Source organism: Brassica napus, chromosome A8 (assembly GCF_020379485.1).
Source record: "Brassica napus cultivar Da-Ae chromosome A8, Da-Ae, whole genome shotgun sequence".
Taxonomy (NCBI): domain Eukaryota; kingdom Viridiplantae; phylum Streptophyta; class Magnoliopsida; order Brassicales; family Brassicaceae; genus Brassica; species Brassica napus.
This window is the reverse complement of record NC_063441.1, coordinates 12,868,154-12,890,977: the sequence shown is the minus strand read 5'-3', so window position 1 is coordinate 12,890,977 and position 22,824 is coordinate 12,868,154. Positions and strand designations below refer to the sequence as shown.

General features: G+C 40.3%; 1 long non-coding RNA gene across 1 annotated transcript; it reads right to left on the bottom strand.

The window, feature by feature from the left end:
- Positions 1-6,372: 6,372 nt before the first annotated feature.
- On the bottom strand, positions 6,373-7,050 carry LOC125577383. The gene is made up of 2 exons (XR_007315808.1): positions 6,966-7,050; positions 6,373-6,841 (listed from the first exon to the last, which is right to left on the bottom strand). It is a non-coding gene; the product is annotated as an uncharacterized LOC125577383 (long non-coding RNA).
- Positions 7,051-22,824: the final 15,774 nt, after the last annotated feature.

The window sequence follows — 22,824 nt, the reverse complement described above, 5'->3', positions numbered from 1 at the left end:
GGATTTATCATTTTGTTGCAAATCACCTAAAATTCCCAATTGAATACACCCCTCTTAGAGAATCGAGAAATAACTACACAATGATACAAAAGATTTTCAAGCTTCATCAACTGTGTAAGACTAGAGACAAAGGGATAGGCTGTAACACAGTTACAACCAACATATTAGAAATGATCACAAAGGGTTTAGAATAATTAAACAAAACCTAAACAAACCTAAGCATTTGGAAGTTATCTGGAAGACATTAAGTTTTTAAAAAATAGTTTTCTCAACTCAGACATCATTCATGTACCACAGACGGAGAACCTACGGGCGGATAGCTTAGCACGCAGTGCTAGAAAACAATCATCTTTCGTCGTTCACTTGGATGTGGAGTTACCGATTTGGTTTACAGAGTCAATATGAATCTGTAAATTCTTTGCTGTCAAAAAAAAAAAAAAAACCTAAACATTCAAGATTCAAGATTCAAGATTCAAGATTCAAGGGTTTAGCACATCAAATAGGCTAACCTACGGAAGAAATTCGATACACCTCATGTTTCCTTAGTATTGGAATATTTTCCCAAGGAAGCATCTAATTAAAAATCAGTTTCAGATGAGGAGGACTTAACATGACAGTTAAACAATTTAAAACATGTACAGGAAAGTGATAAGGATGTAAAAGGATCTAACACAAGAAAAAAAAAGGTTCTCTATTTTCATGACCATTCTGATGTTAACAAAAAAAAAAAAGCAGACTTGTGCCTAGTTACAGATTCAAAGGATGACAATATTCTGCAAAATGTCAAGAAATATGACAAGTGATCGATCTTTCTGAGCTGTAAGCAGACTCATGATGTTATATTTTTCGATGATGATTGAGTTGGAGAACGATAAACATATATTGTCTGCGTCAAGGTTGGCTACTCCAGTGGTAGATGTGGAAAATTTGAATCAGCTGACGACGCCTCTGACTTTACCATTTTTAGTAGAGGAAACACCATTGCCGATGGTAGAGGAAACAGAGTCTGAAGAAGAATCTTCAACACAAAAGTTCGATGGAGTTGAGATGACACACGATGATGACTTGAATGCAGGTGATGATATCTTGAACCCAAGCGATGGAGATGGACATGATCAAGACATGGAAGTACATGATACACCAGTGAAAGAAGAGTTACTTGGCCATGGCCACATACATAAGATTAAGCCGACTAGAATTGAAGATTTGTTACAAATACGATACATGAGACATCTTATTATCCGATTGAATACTTCTTTCCCATGTGCTCGGTTTTCTGAGAATCATAGGTGCTACCTTGCAGCAATTGCCAATCAGGAGATTCCCCAGCATTATTCTCAAGCTGTTGAAGATCCAAATTTTTGAGGAGCCATGAAACATGAAATAGTATCTCTTGAAGATAGTGGAACATGAACTGTTGAAGACTTGCCTCCAGAGAAAAAGGCTTTAGGTTGTTGATGAGTCTATTGTATCAAATATAGCAAATGGAACAATAGCACGATATAAAGCTAAAGTTTGGTAATCACCAAGTAGAAGGAGAAGATTTTACAGAAACATTTGCACTAGTTGCGAAAAATGATAACAAAATGCTTTCTTGAGGTAGTGGCTGCCAGAGATTTGGAAGTACAACAGGTGGATGTGCATTATGCATTTTTGCATAGTGACCTTGTGGAGGAGGTGTTTATGAAATTGCTACATGGATTTCTGTGGCGGACAAGAATGAAGTATGTCGATTACACAAATGTCTTTATGGTCTTAAAACGCATTGAGATGCTGCTTTGTCAAGTTGACAAAAGTGATAAAAGAATATGGTTTTGTGCAATCAATATCTGAACTACTCATTATTTGTATTTGAGAGTAAAGATATTTAAATTCATGTACTCATCTATGTAGATGATTTAATCATCATGGGAAGTTCTCCACATGTGATTTCAAAATTCAAGGCCTACTTGAGTAATTGATTTAAGATGAAAGACATAGGTCTTCTCAAGTACTTTTTTGGGGTATAGAAGTAACTTGTAATGCTTCAGGGATCTACTTATGCAACAAAATTTTGCTCTTGACACTATCACTGAAGCAAGACTTCTTGATGTAAAGCCTGCATGGTTTCCAGTGGATCAGAATTACTAACTTGTGTTGGTTAAAGGTGCGACAATTTCAGAACTGACTAGATATAAATTTTTAGTTTGAAGATTGATTTACTTGAGAGTAATGAAACCTTAGTTGCCGTATACAACTCATACTCTTTCCCAATTTTTGCAGGCTCCAAAATAGGAGCATTGGGATGCATCCATTCGTGTGGTACGATATATGAAATGGAACCCAAGAAATGGAATATAACTTAAGGCAGGGCAACCTTTGACTTTGAATGCTTGGTGTGATGCTCACAAATCTGCAAACTTGTGGAATAAGAATACTATTGTTGACTTTCTCTCTTTCTTAAAACCCTTTCTACCAAAAGTAGAGTAGCCGGGGTTTCATCCGCCGTTGCCGGCGGCCTTCTCTCCAAATCAACAATACATGTATATATAAATGTATAAATGATTGCTATGTTAAAATAAAAAGAGAAAAAAACATAGAAAGACTGAAAATTTTGGTGAACAAAGAAAAATAAGAAAATGAATACAGGTTTCATCCTAACCATCGTCTTGTCATATTTCTTGACATTTTGTAGAATATTTCAGGTTTCATCCTAACCATCGTTTTAGGACCGAGACATTTATCAGTTTGGGAAAGCTTTGTTGGAGGCTTGGTTGAGAGAGAGGTCAGATTCGTTATCTTCTTCAGAGGGTGGTTGCAGCCAGTGTCAGTCATTAGCTAATGAATTTGCAGCCATGAACCTAAAAGGCAACAACAAGAATACAAGGAAACCGTCTTCTCGTAAGAAGTCATCTCAATCGAATGTTGATGAGTCAAGGCAGCTTGAGTGCAACCTCAAGCATGGACACAAAATCGGTTCATTCATAGCTTTGGCTGAAAAGTGTGTACGCTGCCAAACTTGATTGGGGCTTCGCCAGTCTGTTATGGTGTGCCAACTGGTATCACAAGTAAGACATGTATTGAAACTCTTCTTCCATCTTCTTCATCTTGTTAAATTTGGTTAGACTTGACGATTTTGAGGAATATTTACAAGATCATAGAGATATATAATATATTCATCTTTATATATATATATATACATATATATTAAATTGTAAAGATCAATCACATGGTTTATCAACCTCTAAAGTCTCATGTTACATATTTGAAGTAATCTACATTACAACCTAACATCAAAAAGCTCTGATTGCTTGTTGAAATTAATAATTCATTTCTTGTAGTGAAGAAGCCATGTGAATGTGATTGCTTTTTACTGATACCTGAACAGATATCCATATCACACACTTTCATACATCTCATGATTAACATTCATCCATCAAACTGCATGTTTCCCTTAAACACAGCTAGCCATGTCCATTTTTTCACAATGAAACATTGGGTGCTAGAAGAGATACCGCACTAAAAAGGACGTGGTATCATATTTGCATTGGCTGCTGTTTTTTCTTTTCTTATTTTTCCTCATATTCAGTTTGATGATATTAAAGCATCCTCCCAAAATTTAAGTGCACGAAATCAATATAAGTAATTCATATTGGTTCTTTACTGATTTCAAGTCTTGAAAAGGATTGATATGCAGTTACAACAAAGTCGACTTAGTCATGTCTCAGCTTCTCAAAGTTTCAGTGGTTGCTATTGAAGAAGAATTGAGCGGTAATATTGGGAGAGAGATTATAAAAGCTATCAAAGAGAGGAGTAAGATGCGGTTTGGATCGCGGAGAAAGGTACAATGAGCTATGAATGTGAGGAAACCATGTTGCGGTTTGAGCCAGGCCCTTATCAGATTAAGGAGACTGCCGTACACAACACTAGACCATTATATTATGCATTATATAATTTGATTATGCTTACTATACGCTGGATAAAATTTTGACTATGAAATTTCATTGACCAAACAATATTTACTAGAATTTAACCAGTACAATCATGTGGGTTTTCTTTTTCATTTTTCAATTGATTAAATTTAAGAATAACTATTTGTTCAAAAATGTATTTAAGAATGGCTATGTTTTTAATTTTTATATTGTATTATTTGCTTATATTGGTAGTATAACTTAAAGCAAAATTTTAAAACCGTATCTCATTTGTCATTTGGTAATTTTTTGGTTTTTATCTATCATTCTTCATTATTTAATTATACTATTTTATTTTATGTTTGAAAGATCAATGAATATTCATTTCTAACAAATTTTTGTCTAGCAGATGGATTATTTTTTCTAGCAGATGAATTATTTTCATTGGGATAAGATATCGTTCTTTAGCTTTATATCGTTTTATTGTTACTAATTGCATTTCATTAAGTTAAACCAATAGAATTATTTTCATCGGGAAAATTATAAAATGGTGAAACATACAGATTTTTTGGGTTTTGTTTTGTTATATATGACTTAGTTTAAGTTAATTATGGGCCCTTTATTACAATTTTATCAAATATTTCATAGTTTAACAATTTGAAATGGATCCTTAAAAATTAAAATTAATAAAATGAGACTAAAATATTTCTGGACCCATGGACCCAGAGAAACAACCCCTGTTGTTGTGGTCAAGAGCCGGGCTCTGGTTGCTCTTGGTCCTGTTCAATTCGGATTCACTGTATCCAAACTTTTTGACTTTTTTGTTTCAAAGGTTTGACATTTTGATAGGAAACTCTGTTTTGTTTGTATCTTTTTGTTCAATCTGGTTATTCCTCTCCAACTCAAGCTGCAATCACCAAAGATCTTGGTTTAACTGTATCTGAGGTAACAGACCTATCTCTGTCTAGTGTTGTCTGGTTTCTATAATGGGCTTGTTTGATAATCTCTTGACTTTGTTCTCTTGCTCCATGTATTAGTACTATGTGTTTGGTTCTCTGTCCAATGTGGGTGCTATGGTTGGTGCAATTGCTAGTGGTCAGATCGCTGAATACATTGGAAGAAAAGGGGTAATATTCTTTTGCTGATTCTTGATTATTAGTAATAAATTCTTCTTTCTTGTTTTTTCCTTGAAGTCTTTTGGTGAATAGTCTCTGATGATTCTATAATCCCCAATATCATTGGATGGATATGCATGTCATTTGCGAAAGTGAGTATCTGTTGTCATCCAATTTCTTCATTCAGCTTCTGAACATGTTGGTTGGTTGACTCCATATCTGGTTTTGTAGGATTTCTTTTCTGTACATGGGACGGCTTTTAGAAGGCTTTGGTTTGGTGTCTGTATCATCTCTTACACGGTAACCACTGAACTCATCTAGTTTGTTCTTGCTTATGAAAAGAACACGTTAGGTGTACTTATGCAACTCTTTCTCAAATGGTCTTAGGTGCTTGTATATATCGCTGAGATAGCTCCACAGAACATGAGAGGAGGATTGAGACGGATATTACCGTTGAGGTTAATGAGATAAAGGTAATATTACCACTGAAAATGTTTTTGGTTTCAAAAAATTAGCAAGAAGAAAGATGTTTAAACACTTTTATTCAAATGTGCAGAGATCTGTAGCATCATCTACAACGAGATCATCTACAGTTCGGTTTGTAGATCTCAAGCGTAGGAGATACTATTTCCGTCTTAGGGTGCATAGATCTTCCCTTTAGTTAATACTTTTTATACCATAAGAAGCATTTATCTTAAACTCCAGTTTTATTTTGTTGTGTGTGCAAAATAGGTTGGTATAGGGTTGCATGTACTTCAACAACTCGGTGGAATCAATGGTGCCCTGTTTTATTCTAGTACAATCTTTGAATCTGCAGGTAGGACCTTGCCTTAAGAACATGTGATGTTTCTTGTTTCATATAGTTCCATAGTTTCATATATGTTTTGATGTTTTTAATTATAGGAGTTACAGCGAGTAGTGGCGACTGCAATATCAACAACATGGTTGGTGGACAAAGCAGGTCGTAGGCTTCTACTTATCGTGAGTATCAGTTCATTAGTTTCATCTCTTTAAGGAATTTTCTTTTAAAACTAATAAAGCAAATGGGAATGTTTTCTAAATCTCTTCGGTTGGGATGACGATTAGCCTTGTGATTGTTTCCGCTGGCTTTCTACCTTAAGGTACTTTTTTAAGGTTTAACTTCCATGAACACCATTGTTTTATCTTCTCCACCAATCCTGAGGTTTGACTTTTTGAGTTTTACATCTCTCTGTTTTAGGGATTTGTGTCTCCTGATTCAGACATGTACTGTGACTGAAAACGCCCTCATCTAATTTTGTATACACGGCTTGCAAAAAAGTCTTTTGACAAAGACTTTGATTGAAAATGTATTCATCACATTAGTAGCCACGGCTTTCAAAACAGTCTTTAAACAAAGGTTGGTTGCAAAAGTGTTCAATTATACATTAGTACCTACGGCTTAGAAAAGATCAACGGCTTTGCTAAAAAAACGTTTTAGACAAAGGCTATGACTTTACAAAAACTACTATCGGCTTAAAAAGTCTTTAGGCAGAAAATGACTAATGTCTAAGGCTATGAAGAATCTTCAAACAAAAACTGAATCTAAAACAGATTCATTGGAAATAAACCCCACAGACACAAGTCAAGCTAAACAGAGAGATTAAAATATTCTCCCAGGCACAGTTACCAAGGGTTTCGCTACCTTTTGTCAAACACCTTTCACCACCGTATCAACCTCCCCGCTCAGCCGCATCTCAACCATGAACCACCGCATCTACTTTCTGATATCGTAGATCTGCGACGGATCTGATTCCCCTGGAGCACCACCCTTTCCCCCAGAGTATTATGTCGTCTTGTGAAGCATTTATTACAGATCTGGTTGGGAAGATGATGTTAGTGAAAAATCAAATTTACTGCTCACTCACGGATGGTCAGCAAGAAGATTTGGTTTAACTCCAGCTGGCCCTCGTTTTACTGTCTAGTACAGTCAACAACATACCTTGTCACTAAGGTCCTACTCAAGCGGTAGTTTCGGAAGTTACTGCGTCTCACTGCAGTTGTGGAAAAGTTTCTACCTTTACAGTTGAATACTGTTGTGTTATAGAATGGCATATCGAAGCTCAAGAAAAGACAAAGGGAAGTGGATCCCAGACCCACCTAGAGAAGCCCGTCGCCCCCCCATTAAAATTCCTCAGGGTGATACTGCATCTCTCATCGAAGAGCACAAACTCACGCTCATTGGGCGTGTAACAAACCCCAAAATCCAGAAAACTCGTGCGTTGGTGGATTTCTTCCTCAGCCAGTGGAGAGTGTCTGGTAATATCACTGGGAGAGACCTGGGGCCTCTAATGTTCCAATTCAAGTTTGAGTCGGAAGAAGATCTACAAATGATACTAGCAAAGGCTCCATTCCATTTTAAAAGGTGGATGATGATTCTTCAGAGGTGGGAGCCTGTGGTCTCCGACTTCTTCCCGGCTCTCATCCCGTTCTGGATCACAGTGCATGGTTTACCGCTTCACTGCTGGACAAAGCCGGCTCTAGATACTATTGGTAATGAGTTGGGCCCAGTAGAAGGCTATGAAGTGGAAAAGGGAAGGATAAGAGTACTCATCAATGGGTTAAAACCTTTAGAGATGAAGCTAGACATCAGTGTTGCAGGTGAGATCAAACAAGTAGAACTGGAATATGATAACCTGGGGAAGCACTGTTTCCTCTGCTTCTCACTGTCACATGAGAAAGAGGACTGCCCCTCGCAGAGGGCACTCGCAAATAACAGAGGCCATGAGAATTATAGGATGGGTATCTCCCAAACGCGAACTCTGGATCGTTTGGATGCAGATAAAAGGAAAGCGTTTGAGAGAAAACAGATTCGGTCTGAAGCTCCCCAATGGCAAAGTTCCCGTAGCAGAGACATAGAGTGGAAGGAAGACAAGAACTTTCGCTATAACTATGGAGCTAGAAGGGACCCAAATTTCAGCACAGGCTCCAAGCGTACTTACAAAGCAGAGGAAGAAAACCGTAGACCTGCGAGAGAGAGACTCTCTTTCACAAAGGAGGATACCTCCTCGGGACGCAACGAACCCCTTTCCAGAGCGGCATCTCTTAACCCAAGAACAGAATGGAGGCCAGTTGCCAGCGGGTCCCAAAGAGGAATCTCCAAATCTGTGCAGTCTCTAGTATCGCATACTCCCTCTCCCAGACCCCAAAGGGAAGGAGGATCTAGCATACAAGAGTTTTCACAAACAAGAAGGCAGATCTCAGGGGACGGAAGCCAACTTTCAAATGAGCGCCGATCTGCCCTGGAACGACTATCTCTCCCAGCGGAAAGAGTCCCACTCCTCCATGGAGGGGTTGCAAACGCTGAATCAGGAAGACTTCAGGAAGTCGACATACAGTACCTGGAAGAGTTAGTTCCCATTGAAAGGGGGAATAGTGTGCCGTCTTCCTCACGAAATCCTGGGAGAAATAGCTTGAACCTTGTGGGGGGTACTAATGTATCGTCTACCTCACGGAACCTGGGGATGAGCAATGAGAACCTGTATGATGCCACTCAAGAGCGCTCTCCAATTAGGACTCTAAGCGAGGACAGGGTCCACGTATCTCTTAGATTGGGACCTCTCTTCGACTCAGAGGAGGAGGTCAGCCTAAACCTTCCGATAGAAGCATCGAAATCAAAAAAAGGCAAGGCTCCAGCGACCACTAAGGGACAAGCTGTGAGAAGCAGTGGACCAAGCTCGCCTGCCTCAAGAAAGAGAGGTCCTAAGAGCCTGGTGCTAGGACCGGTAATAAAAAGGAGGAGAGTTGTTAAAGTTCAGAACTCACCTAAAAGGAGGATCACTAAGGCTGCAGGCACTAGTGGTGCGGGGAATAAAAAACCTGCTACAGCTGCAAATGTGATCCAACCTCGAGCTACAATTATTCCAGCAACTAAGAAGAAGGGAACGGATTTTCGGTCCGGTCCAAAACCTCTTCCTTAGTCAATATGAGTTGGAACTGTCAAGGTATCGGGAGCGACCTTACAGTTCGTCGTCTGAAAGAGTTCTGTGCCAAGAAGAACTCACCAGACATAATGTTCCTGATGGAAACAAAAAGACAAGATGAAGATGTTCTCAAGATGTATCGAAGCACGGAATTTAAAAATCACTTCACTGTCCCGCCTCAGGGATTAAGTGGGGGCTTGGCCTTGTCTTGGAAGGACAATGTGCATCTTGAAGTGTTGTTCTCTTCACCAAATGTAATAGATACACGGATTGAGTTCAATGATAAGAAGTTTTTTGTATCGTATATCTATGGTGCTCCAAACAAAGAGGATCGTCCAGAATTCTGGCGCCTTATCACTGAGATAGGACTAGGGAGAACAGACCCGTGGCTACTAACTGGCGACTTTAACGATCTCCTCGACAATTCTGAGAAAGTGGGAGGACCGTTGAGATGGGAAGGATCGTTTTTGTCGTTCAGGAACTTTGTGTCACAGTATGGGTTGTGGGATCTCCAATTCTCAGGAAACTCCCTCTCTTGGAGAGGTACAAGATACACCCACTTCATTCAGTCACGGTTAGATAGAGCTATGGCTAATCTGGATTGGATGGAGATGTTCCCGGCAGCAAGGAGCGAATACCTTCGTTTTGAAGGATCCGATCATCGCCCTCTTCTCACACATTTTGACCAACATCTGAAGAAGAAGAAAGGCATGTTCCGGTATGATCGCAGGCTGAGTGACAAACCGGAGATACGGGATATAGTTGAAGCGACTTGGAAAGCCTCTGCTACGGACTCAGTGCTCACAAAGCTAAACCAAGTTAGACGAAGGCTTGTAGACTGGGCAAAACAACAAGCCATCTCAGCAAAAGAACTCATCAGCCTAAACCAGGAACGCTTGGAAGCTGCCCTATCTGACAGAAGCCCGAATGCAGATCTTATTGAGAGCATAAAAAAGATTCTTGAGACGGCTTATGCGGAGGAAGAAGCTTTCTGGAGGCAAAGAAGTCGAATACAATGGTTGAACGGTGGGGACAGAAATTCGAGCTACTTTCATGCTGTCACTAGAGGACGCAGAGCCTGCAACAAATTTTCAACCATCGAGAATATGGCAGGACAATCTTTTTACGAGGAGAGCCAAATTGTAGATGCCTTTGCACGCTTCTATCAGCAGCTATTCACTGCCGGTGTTACGAACTCGGAGGCAGTAGTGGCAGAGGCGATCTCGCCTAGAGTTACCACGGAGATGAATCAAAGTCTGATAAAAATCCCGGACATGGTAGAAGTACAAGCAGCGGTTTTCTCGATAAACTCTGATAAAGCTCCGGGGCCGGACGGTTTCTCGGCGGGATTCTACCAAACCTTTTGGGAGGTGATTGGAGAGGATGTGTACAGGGATATAAAGGATTTCTTCGAGTCCAGCTTCCTACACCCGCGGCAGAACGAAACCCATCTCAGATTAATCCCGAAAGGAACAAATGCAAAGACAGTTGCGGATTACCGGCCTATTGCGCTCTGCAATACTCATTACAAGATCATTGCAAAGATCCTGTCCAAGCGGCTCCAGCCTCTTCTCCAGGGTTTGATCTCACCGTCGCAATCGGCCTTTGTCCCTGGGAGAGCGATTGCGGATAATGTCTTGATCACACACGAGGTTCTCCACTACCTCAGACAGTCCGGTGCTCGTAAGCATGTATCTTTGGCAGTTAAAACGGACATGAGTAAAGCGTACGATAGGATCGAGTGGAGTTTTCTGAAGAATGTGTTACGACAGATGGGCTTCCACGAGACATGGATCTCTTGGATTATGGAATGCGTCTCCTCAGTGTCGTATTCTTTCCTCATAAATGGAGGTCCGCAAGGAACAGTCTGCCCAACACGAGGGCTACGACAGGGGGATCCACTATCTCCGTACTTGTTCATACTCTGTACGGAGGTTTTATCGGGGCTGTGTAACAAAGCTCTCGAAAATGGATCCCTACCAGGAGTGAAAGTCGCGCGTAAATGCCCGCCGATAAATCATCTCCTCTTCGCCGACGATACCATGTTCTTTGGAAAAGCAAATGCAGCAAGCTGTGCGACTTTGCTCACCATCTTGGACAGGTATGAAAAGGCATCGGGGCAGTGTATCAACAGAGCAAAATCGGCTATAACATTCTCATCCAAAACAAGCCAGGAATGCAGAATCCGGGTAAAGAGAGAGCTGAACATAAGCAATGAAGGGGGTATAGGAAAATACCTCGGCCTCCCGGAGCATTTTGGTAGAAAGAAGAGGGATATCTTTGCCTCTATAGTGGACCGGATTAGACAAAGAGCTCAGAGCTGGACGAGTAGGTTTCTATCTGGCGCAGGAAAGATGGTCCTACTGAAAGCAGTCCTTGCCGCTATGCCGACATATGCCATGTCTTGTTTCAAACTACCGGTCTCGCTCTGCAAACAGATACAATCGGTTCTTACTCGTTTCTGGTGGGACGTTAAACCAGAGCTCAGGAAAATGAGTTGGATATCATGGGACAGACTCACCCTTCCAAAAAGCGCAGGAGGGTTGGGGTTCAGAGAAATCGAGGTGTTCAATGATGCTTTACTAGCAAAACATACTTGGAGATTACTCAAAAACCCGAACTCCCTGCTTGGCCAGATTTTACTCAACAAATACTGTAGGGATTCTGATCTCCTCTCCTGCTCGGCCCCAAACTCAGCATCTCATGGATGGAGGGGTATTTTGGCGGGACGGGAAGTTATCAGGAAAGGAGTGGGGTGGTCGTTGGGAAATGGAGCAACCATAAGGGTCTGGAGTGACAAGTGGCTGTCTCCTGAAGCCCAAATCTCACCCATGGGACCTCCTACTGAACAAAACCAGAACCTACGAGTTAGGGACTTGATGCTTCCCAACTCAGCTGACTGGAATGTGGAATTGATAAAACGCCATCTACCGCAATATCAGGCGCAAATCATGAAGCTATCGGCGTGTGCAGCACAAGAAGATGAGCTGGTCTGGCTACCGGAGAAATCAGGGAGCTACTCAACCAAAACAGGGTACGCACTGACCAAAATTCACAATGGTGACCCGGTACAAACATTCAACTGGAAACGCTATGTATGGAGTGTCGAATGCTCGCCAAAAATCAGACAGTTCTTATGGAAGCTGAAGAATAATGCTCTAGCAGTAGGGGAAGCTCTGGTTAGGCGTGGAATGCAAGTTGAAGGAAACTGTAAGAGATGTGGAGCTAGTGAATCTGTTTTCCATGTGATGTTTGAGTGCCCTATAGCGAGAAAAGTCTGGGACCTGGTACCAGCTATGGCAATTCCATCTCGAGCAGTTTGCAACTCGTTGGAGGACCTCCTTATATCGAGCTCCCGGATGACAAATCTACCACCAACAGGTCTGTCTAAACCCTTATACCCATGGTTACTTTGGGTCTTGTGGACTAGCAGAAATCAGTTCTTGTTCGAAGACAAATCTTTCTCAGAAACAGAGATGTTAGCAAAAGCGATTAGAGCAGCGAAGGAATGGCAAGAGTCTCTGCCTCCCCGAAAACAAAGCTCTGTTTCAAATAAAGACAACGTCAGTTCGAACTCTCATCAAGTTCCGGAAGTTGCTAGCATATTATACTCGGATGCTGCCTGGAATGCTTCTTCTCTTGCAGGTGGACTTGGCTGGATTTGTACGAACTCAGCAGGGTCTTACCGCTTCCAAGGAACCGAGACTAAACGCTATATTGCCTCAGCCCTAGCAGCAGAAGCGTTAGCGTTACTTGCAGGCCTCTCAAAGGCTGCTTTCTCTGGCATCAAAGACGTGATCTGTTTATCGGATTCAAAAAGTCTTATTGATATAATCACAGGAAACAAGGCTGTGGTTGCTATTAGAGGGATACTCCATGACATTGGCGTGTTGAGTGCTTCCTTCAACTCTATCTCGTTTCGATTTATTTCTCGTGTTTGTAACGAACCGGCTGATAGGCTGGCAAAAAATGCTTTGTTTCAGCTCTCTAACAGTCTCTCTGAGATTGCTAGTACTGATGAACTTTAGTTGCTTAAATGAATGAATGAAGGTTTGAACAAAAAAAAAAAAAAAAAAAAAAAAAAAAAAAACAGATTCATTGCACGACTTAGAAAAATCTTCAGACATAGACTACAGTCGGTCTTAGACTAGTTTGATGGGAAGGAAATACAATCAAAGAGAGAGTCAAAAGTACCCACGGCTTGGATAACTTTTGATGGATGAAAAAACGACCAATTGCACAAAAAACGTAAGGCAAAGACTATGAGTTGAAAACAGATAGTAGTAACCCACGGCTTATAAAAAGTTAGATTCATTAAGTACACACGGTTATAAAAAGTTCAGACAAAGATAGCTTGAAAACAGATTCTTTACTTTTTAGTACGTACGGCTTTATTACACGCGGCGGCTTGAGAAGATTTCAGACAATATTGCTACCCATGGGCCATGGCTTATGAAGTCTAGACAACTACACCCAACGGCTTTGTGAAGAGTCTCCACGCTAATTAAAGACTGTGAATACCTACGGCTTATGAAAAATCCTTAGACAGTATTGCTACCTAATAGAGCGGAAGTAACGATAGTAACCGATAACGCAAAGATAACGTTGAATCCTGAGAATGCCCGCTAACTTGCCTTCTTAAGATCTGTTGAATTCTTAGAAAATGCCCAGAAACTAAGGTTTCAAGAGTTGTTTAAAACAAAGCCCTTAAGTTTTTATAAATCAATAATCAAAGTTGTGTCTTCTTACAAATCAAGAGATCACAATATATAGAGAACTAAAGACTCAAAGCCATCAAAGAAAAGGAAATCTAACATACTTAGAAAAGGAAAGCAAAGATAATTAGGAAAAGGAAATAAGAAAACCAAAGCACCACGTAGTAAGGATGTATGCTACATCAGGTCCCCTCCCGTACGAGCGATTCGTCCACGAATCCGGACAGTACGTCGTCGTCTGGCTCATACCGAAAAAGATGTTTAACGTTAAATACATCCGCGGTGTGAACGTGAGGAGGCAAGGCAAGGCGATAAGCGTTGTCGTTGATTTTCTCTACAATCTCAACAGGACCTATTTTTCGAGGTTTCAGTTTGTTGTATTGACCCACCGGGAACCGTTCTTTTGTGAGGACAGCCCAGACAAAATCTCCAACACTGAAATGCACCTCTCGCCGTCGTTTGTCAGCCGCACGCTTGTATTTGATAGCTGTTCCTTGAAGGTTGTCTTGTGCTTGAACATGAATGGCAGAAAGTTCATCGATAAGCTCCACGGCTCGTCCATGAAACTCGCCAGGTTGAGGCAGAGTCGCCAATGCCAAAGGTCCCCGAGGAATAACGCCATAGACGACTTTAAAGGGACAAAAACCGAGACTTCTATTGTTCGCGTGATTATGAGCAAACTCTGCTTGACATAAAAGAGAATCCCACGAACGGAGGTTATCACCAACTAGACATCGCAGCATATTACCCAGGCTTCGGTTAGTCACTTCTGTCTGGCCATCGGACTGGGGATGGTATGCAGAACTCATGTTTAAACTTGTTTTTAACAGCTTCCAAAGAGAACGCCAAAAGTGGCTTATAAAACGTGTATCGCGATCTGAGACAATGGACTGAGGCAGGCCGTGTATGCGGTATATTTCGCGAAAGAATAGTTGAGCGACCTGGACCGCATCCGTTGTTTTCTTACACGGAATAAAATGTGCCATCTTAGAGAAACGATCCACCACAACAAAAATAGAGTCATTCCCACGCTGAGTTCCCGGAAGCCCGAGCACAAAATCCATGCTTATATCGCTCCATGGTTGCGTTGGAATAGGTAGAGGTAAATAAAGTCCAGCGTTTGACGCATGGCCCTTTCCTTGCTGACACACCGTACAACGAACAACGAATCTTTCAACATCGCGACGAAGCGTCGGCCAAAAATACGTCTTGGCGACAAGTTTGAGCGTCCTATCACGTCCAACATGGCCTTCTCCATGGAGTTCTTTGATGATCTGCAGACGAAGACTACACGCAGGAACACACAAACAGTTGTTTTTGAAGATAAAACCGTCGACCAAAGAGTAATCCGTTCGAACCCCATGCGTCAGGTCTAACCATATGGGTGAGAAGAAAGGGTCAATGGGATATAACTCTGCAAAGCATTCGAACCCTGTGACAGAGACTCGTAAAGTAGACACCAACGCCCGACGCCGACTTAAGGCATCTGCGACTTTGTTAAGTTTCCCGGACTGATGTTTAATAACAAAAGTAAACTGCTGTAAGTAGGCGGTCCAGGAAGCATGGCGAGACGAGATCTTGTCCTGGGTGCCCAAGTATTTTAGAGCAACGTGATCAGTAAACAAAACAAACTCCTTATGTGCGAGATAATGTCGCCAATGCTTGACAGCTTGGACAACAGCATAGAATTCCACATCATACGTACTATACCGACTGCGAGCTCCCGCCAATTTTTCGCTATAAAAAGCAATTGGGCGACCATGCTGACTTAGAACTGCTCCCACGCCTAACTTAGAAGCATCGCAATGGAGTTCAAAAGGTGCGTCGAAATCAGGTAGAACGAGAATTGGTGCTGTAGTAAGCTTGTTTTTAATAAGCGCGAACGCCTCATTGGCTTCTTTAGTCCACACGAACGACATATGCTTCATACAGTCAGTGACTGGTGCCATAATAGCACTAAAATCGTGAATGAAGCGCCTGTAAAAAGAGGCCAAACCATGAAAGCTTCGAACCTCGGAAATCATCTGTGGCGTGGGCCAAGAAGCTATCGCCTCCACTTTTTGTGGATCCACACGTAAACCTTCCGATGAAACTACATATCCAAGGAACAAGACTTCGGACGTCCCAAAGTCACACTTTTGCCGTGCGATAAACAACTTCTCCTTGCGTAAAGCGGCTAAGACGTCCCGCAGATGGTTTAAATGTTCCTCTAATGTCGTACTGAAGATGAGGATATCATCGAAATAGACTACAACGAACCGTCCAATAAAGGGCCGAAGCGCTTGATTCATGACTCGCATAAAGGTACTTGGTGCATTAGACAAACCAAATGGCATGACCAGCCACTCAAAGAGTCCTTCACAAGTTTTGAAAGCCGTCTTCCACTCATCCCCCGGACGGATGCGAATTTGATGGTATCCGCTTTTACGGTCAAGTTTTGTAAAAATTGATGCTTTCCCGATCTGATCAAGCAGGTCGTCGAGTCGAGGAATAGGAAACCTGTAACGAGTTGTGATTTTGTTGATAGCCCTACTATCCACGCACATTCGCCATGATCGATCCTTCTTGGGTATAAGCAAAGCAGGGACGGCACAAGGACTTAAGCTCTCTCGTACATAACCTTTGACTAGTAAGTCCTCAACTTGCCGACGTAATTCTTCGTGTTCTTCTGGGCTCATCCTATAGTGTGCCCGATTTGGTAACACTGCATTGGGGACAAGGTCGATATGATGTTGAATATCCCGAAGAGGTGGTAACTCTGCCGGGAGTTCGTCCGGAAAGAGGTCACTGAACTCATCTAAAATTGACACGAAGGCTGCTGGCGTAGGTTTAAGTTGTGGGGGAGGTAGAGATGTCGCGACCAAAGCAAAAATCGGAGGAGAATCACGAAGCTCGCGTTCAAATTGTGCTTTTGAGATGATTAAAAGATTTTGCTTAGTTTCCGATTGGGGAGAGTTGGGGGCGGTTAGATCTTTCTCCGGTGAAGGTAGCAAAGTAATCTTTCGTCCTTGAAATAAGAAAGAGTGAGTATTGATTTTGCCGTTGTGAATAACTTCTCGATCATATTGCCATGGGCGACCAAGAATGATATGTGACACATCCATTGGAGCAATGTCGCAGTAGAAGGTATCTTTGTAAAAAGACCCTATCGAGAGAGTTATTGGAGTGCGTTGCGAGACGTAAACTTCGGCACCAGTTTGCATCCATAAGAGACGGTACGGGTGCGGGTGTGCTTCAATCGGCAGTGCTAATTTGCGGACTGCTTCTGTGGAAACAACGTTTGCGGAACACCCTGAGTCGACCACAAAACGACAAACCTTTCCTTTGACTGTACATGTCGAGCTGAACAGTGCTGTTCGTTGCCATGGTTCGCTGGTCTTGGGAACCAAGCAGTTACGACGAAGCATGAGGAATGTTCCTGTGTCGCCAGTTACCTCTTCTTCTTCTACTTCTTCCTCGTAGTCTTTGTCATCGTCGTAAACAGGGTCGCCTATGATATCTTTGTCACTTGCAAGTAAACCTCGTCGCCCAAGCGTTGGACAAGCTGTCTGAATATGGCCCCGTTCCCCACAAGTAAAACATCGCAGAGCGTTGGGACGCGATGGACGTGCTTCTGTTGCTGCGGGGGCTACTTGCTCGCCGGTTTTGGCGCGTTGTCCATTGTTCGTTGTAGTTGTGTCGCGTGCTGTCGAAGACTTGGTGTCGTCATTGACCGGCGTGTTGCGCGGTCGGGAGTTTCCGGTCCATTGATTAGTGCCTAGACGTGTTTGCTGTTCGACAAGCAGGGCTCTTTGGCGAGCTTCCGAAACAGAGCAAGGATCAAACTGATGGAGCATATTTTGTAGTTGAGGTCGCAAACCCGCAATGTAACGTGCTACTAGTTGATCTTCCGAATCCTGAATGTCGACTCTTGTAAGGAGTTGATAAAATTCGTTAGAATAATCTTCGACGGAGCGTGATGCTTGCCGGATATTATGAAACTTCTGGAACAGGAGGCGCTCAAAATTATGCGGGATAAAAGATTTTCGCATATGTTTTTTAAGCTTGTCCCATGAAGTGATTTTTTCCTTCCCACGGCGAGTCCGTGTTAATTTTAATTGATGCCACCAAGAGGCAGCGTGGCCGCGGAAACGAGTTGTAACAAGAGGTACTCGCTTCTGTTCTGGAACGTCCTTGAATTCGATAAATTCGTCGACAGTAACAAACCAGTCGAGTAAATCCTCCGGTTGCGAACCTCCATGGAACTCGGGGATATCAATTTTAATACCCGAAGTCCAACGTCGATCGTCGTTGTTGCGGTTGTGTTGCTCCTGACGGTGATCATGTCGTTGATTGTTATTAGCGAAGGGGTTGTCTTCATCGTCGGCCTCATCTAGGTCGTCAAAGACAGGGTTGTTGTGGCGTTGTTGACGTTGCTGTGCCTGTGCGCGGGGAGCTTCAGCGTTTGCGGCGTTGGCTGCGAAGGCCGCTTGCACACCAGCTTGTACTCCGGCCTGAATTGCATCAGTCATTGTTCGACGTATATTGTCTTGAAAGTTTTCCTGAAAGTCCTCCAGGAATTGTTGCATCTGCGCCCACTCATTGGATGGACGTGGAGCCATTGAAATCTAAGATCGTAAAACCACGAGCAAAATCGCAGTCTAAGGTCTCTGATACCAACTAATAGAGCGGAAGTAACGATAGTAACCGATAACGCAAAGATAACGTTGAATTCTGAGAATGCCCGCTAACTTGCCTTCTTAAGATCTGTTGAATTCTTAGAGAATGCCCAGAAACTAAGGTTTCAAGAGTTGTTTAAAACAAAGCCCTTAAGTTTTTATAAATCAATAATCAAAGTTGTGTCTTCTTACAAATCAAGAGATCACAATATATAGAGAACTAAAGACTCAAAGCCATCAAAGAAAAGGAAATCTAACATACTTAGAAAAGGAAAGCAAAGATAATTAGGAAAAGGAAATAAGAAAACCAAAGCACCACGTAGTAAGGATGTACGCTACATCACTACCCATGACCAGCGGCTTAAAAAAGTCTTGAGACAGAGACTATGTACAGAAAACTAATTCTTTTAACCACAGAAGCTTAAAAATCATTAGACAAAGAACAACCAGCGGCTGAAAAGAGTGTAAAACAAAGACTATGAATCAAAAACAGACTCTTTATTTTTTTTTTTTTTTTTTTTTTTTTTTTTTTTGGTAAAATGTTAAGCTTAAACAGACTCTTTATTAACGACAAGCCTTTGTAAAAGCATTTAGAAAAAAAAAAAAAAAAAAAAAAAAAAAAAAAGATTACACATCATTTTTTGGCTAGTTTGTTGGGACAAACAGTCAACGGTTTATACCAAGTGTTTAACTAAGACATTATAAACCAAATCGTTTTTTTTTTTGGCTTGTTGGGTGATACAAAGCAACCAACAACTTAAACCAAATCTTAAGACAGAGACTACAAACCAAAATTTTGAATCGGTTTTTGGCTTTTTGGATGGTAAAACCAACCAACAGCTTAAACCAAAAATTGATTCCTAACCTCACTATGTGCGTCTTAGGAAAGTCCCTAGACAAAGACTATGTGATAGGTTTTTAACTTGTTGGTAAGAAAAAGCAATCAATCCCATAAAGCAAGTAACACATTCCTTACTTTATCACTTACAGGGTAAAAACTCGCAAGGTAACTATGAGGCATTTTGCGTCAACCAAAGACTAATTAGTTATGATTTCCTCAGGTTTTGTACGTGCTTCAGAAGACTCAGAGAAGATTTCGAGTGTATCAGATTTCTTTGAAAATTACAAGCAGGAGAGACAACATTTGTGTAGGTATGTGTTTCACAAACTGTTCATATCTTCATTGACGCCAAGGATTTGTCCATGTATATGCTTTTCTTCACTTTTTCTCATACAAAATTGATACTATTACATATGAATACAAACTAAGTGATATAGGCGTAAAGGTTTCATTTTAAAATTAAGCTATATTGACAACGTTTCTCTCATTGATTTAGTATCCATGAGATTCTAGAAACTGACTGCTAAGATATATATTGAGCAAGTATATTCTTTTTGAATATAGGAACATCACATACCGTGTTTAATCTCAATTTTCTCTAGTTTGGTGCTTGTACGTATGATAAGGTCTTCTACATACCGTAGGTGAGAGATCCTGCAAACTATGGTAATAGTTTCTTTAAATCTTGAATTTTTTTGATTTGTAATGCTTGTATGTATTATAAGGTCTCTGATTTTATGAAATCGATGTATCTTGGATTCTCTGGTAGATCAACATAGGTGAGAGATTCCATCATGTTGTTGTAGGTTGTTTGAATCTTGATGAATCTTTCTATTTGTGTTTTAATTTTAAACGGTGTTAGTATCTCTTTGGTTTGGTGCTTTTATATGTATTTTAAGGTCTCCCTTTTATGACTTGGGTATATTTTAGAATCTCTTGTAGGTTCACAGGCCAAACTCCTGTAGATTGTGTAAGTAGTTGGCTTGACTTTTGAATGTATCTGTTTTGAGTTATTATTCTAAATTAGTTTGGTGCTTGTATGTATTATATATAATGTATTAGTAATCTGTATGTTGATTTGAAAAAGTTATTATTCTAAATTAGTTTGGTGCTTGTATGTATTATATATAATGTATCTTATTTTTATGAAGTCACTTCTAGATTAACGTAGGTGAGATACTCTTGCAGAATGTGGTCGTAGTTTCCTTAAATCTTGAATGTTTGTGTTTTGTGTTATACTCTTAACCCATAGTGATCATTGTAAACATATGAAATGACTTCTTCACAACTTTGCATAGTAGGCTAATGATTACTGTATAATATTCTATAAATTGTATACGTTGACTTGAGTTTTACAATAACAATGATTGAAAATTTCTCTGTTATTGTATTGTCTCTATCCCTTGGTCTCTGAGTCTTGGCAATATTTCTGTCATTGATCTAGTATTCGTGAGACTGTAGAAACTTATTGCTTCTTAATCTTTGAAAACAGTAACTGATATATGCTTATAAGAAAATACCATTTACGCAGCAGAAATATTTCTTAGAGAACTATTTTCATATCATTACTAACTAGTTGTGATTTAGTATCTGTAGGATTCTAGAAAGTGATTGATAATATATTCATGAAAAAGTATTATTTTTTTATTTTCTGTTTTTTTTTTTTTGCTTTGTTTGGTGCTTGTATGTATCTTGCCGCCAACAGTAATAGTTTTCTTGAATCTTGAATGTTTAGGTTTTGTTTAATTATTCTAAACCCTTTGTGTCTAGTCTTACACAGTTGATGAAGCTTGAAAATCTTTTGAATCATTGTGTGTAGTTAAAATGTCCAACTGATATTTCTTGATTTTCTAGGATTAATGTCAAATTCAAGAAATTAGAAGTATCTAAAGTACTATTGTAGCCTGTAGGCATGTGGAATAGATGCTCTGATATTCTCTTATATTTAAAGCTTTGTTTGTGTTACAAAAAAAAAATATTTAAAGCTCTGTTTCAGTAATATGAACTGTAGTGTTGTTTAATAGGTGGTAGATTTGGAAGTTCTTTGACTTTATCAATAATTTATTTATGCAAATATAATAGAGTTACAACAATATCATTAGGTGAAACAAAACTTGATTGAAAAGTAACAAAAAGGACATAATTAATTGGTAACAGAATAATAGTTATGCATCATTGACAAAAAAAAAAATTATGCATCACTCGTAAACCGTTTGATAAGTCGTGGGACACAAAACAAGCAAGCTACAAGAGCCAAGATGATGAAGAGCCCCACAAAGACAAAGACGACGGTGAAGAAACCTGTATCCATTTTATTCTTTTTCTTTGTTCACCTAACTTTTCAGTCTTTGTAAGTTTTCTTCTCTTCTTCTTTTAGCCTACTAATCAATATATACACACATGTATGTTGATACTGAATTTATGTTGTAGATAAGTCAGAGAATTTTGAAAAGTTAAGATTTTCATATTAAGAATCATTAATTTACTAAAATTGGAAATGTTTTGTCAAAAACAGAATATATGGAAAGTGTTTCATGTATCAATTCTTAGGTCCAAGATCTTATATTTATTCAAACGTTTATATCCTAAAACATAGATACACATAATATACAATCATATCCAATCATAACTATTATAGATCTGTACATATCTCAATACCCTCCCTCAAGTTGGAGGGTGTAGGTTTTGAACTTCCAACTCAACAAACAAGAAATGCTGGAAACTCTTTCTTACCAAGTGTCTACGTCAAAATATCAACAAATTGCAACTTTGTCGAAACATGTTATGTTGTAACAAAACCTTCCACGATATTATCTTTTATGAAATGATAATTAATTCCAAATGCTTCGTCCTTTTATGGAAAATGAGATTAGTTTCCATATGAATTGCAGAAATGTTATCACAATGAAACGTAACTGGTTTGTCAAAGCATACGCTAAATGTAGTCAGTAGATTTTACAACCAAATCAACTCTTGAACTGTATCCGGCATTGCCTTGTATTCTTCCTCTGTCGACGAGCAAGAGATTGTGCTTGTTTGAATGTTTTCCAAGAAACCGGTGACCCACCTAGCTGAATAAATCAGGCCGGTAAAGATATCCATAGGATGGGACATGGTCCTCAGCCCGCATCACACCAGACACTCAAAGACAAGGGCTGCCATGCCTTCAGTAATATTTTGTATCATGGGTTTCATTTCAGATATTGTACACATGAATGGCTGCATCCCAATGCTCTTGTTTAAGACCTTGCATAAATTGTGAAAGAGTATGAATTGCATATAACGACTCATGTCTCGTTACTCTCAAGTAAATCAATCTTCCAACTAAACGTCGATATCTAGTCTGTTCTGAAATCGTGCACCTTCAACCAATGCAAATTGGTGATCCTTATCCATCAGAAAAGATGCAAGGTTTGAACCAAGAAGTCATGCTTCAATGATAATGTCTAGAGCAAACTTCCGTTGGCATAAGTAGATCCCTGAAGCATTATGAGCTACTTCTATACCTAAAAGATACTTGAGAAGAACTATGGGGTTCCACCGTGGTTGATGATGTAGCTCCAGTATTTAAATCAATATTGGAGGAAAGCCACACATCTTCTGGATCCTCTGTAGAAGACACGAAAGAGAACATATGTAGTTAGAAAATCCCTAAGGTATGATG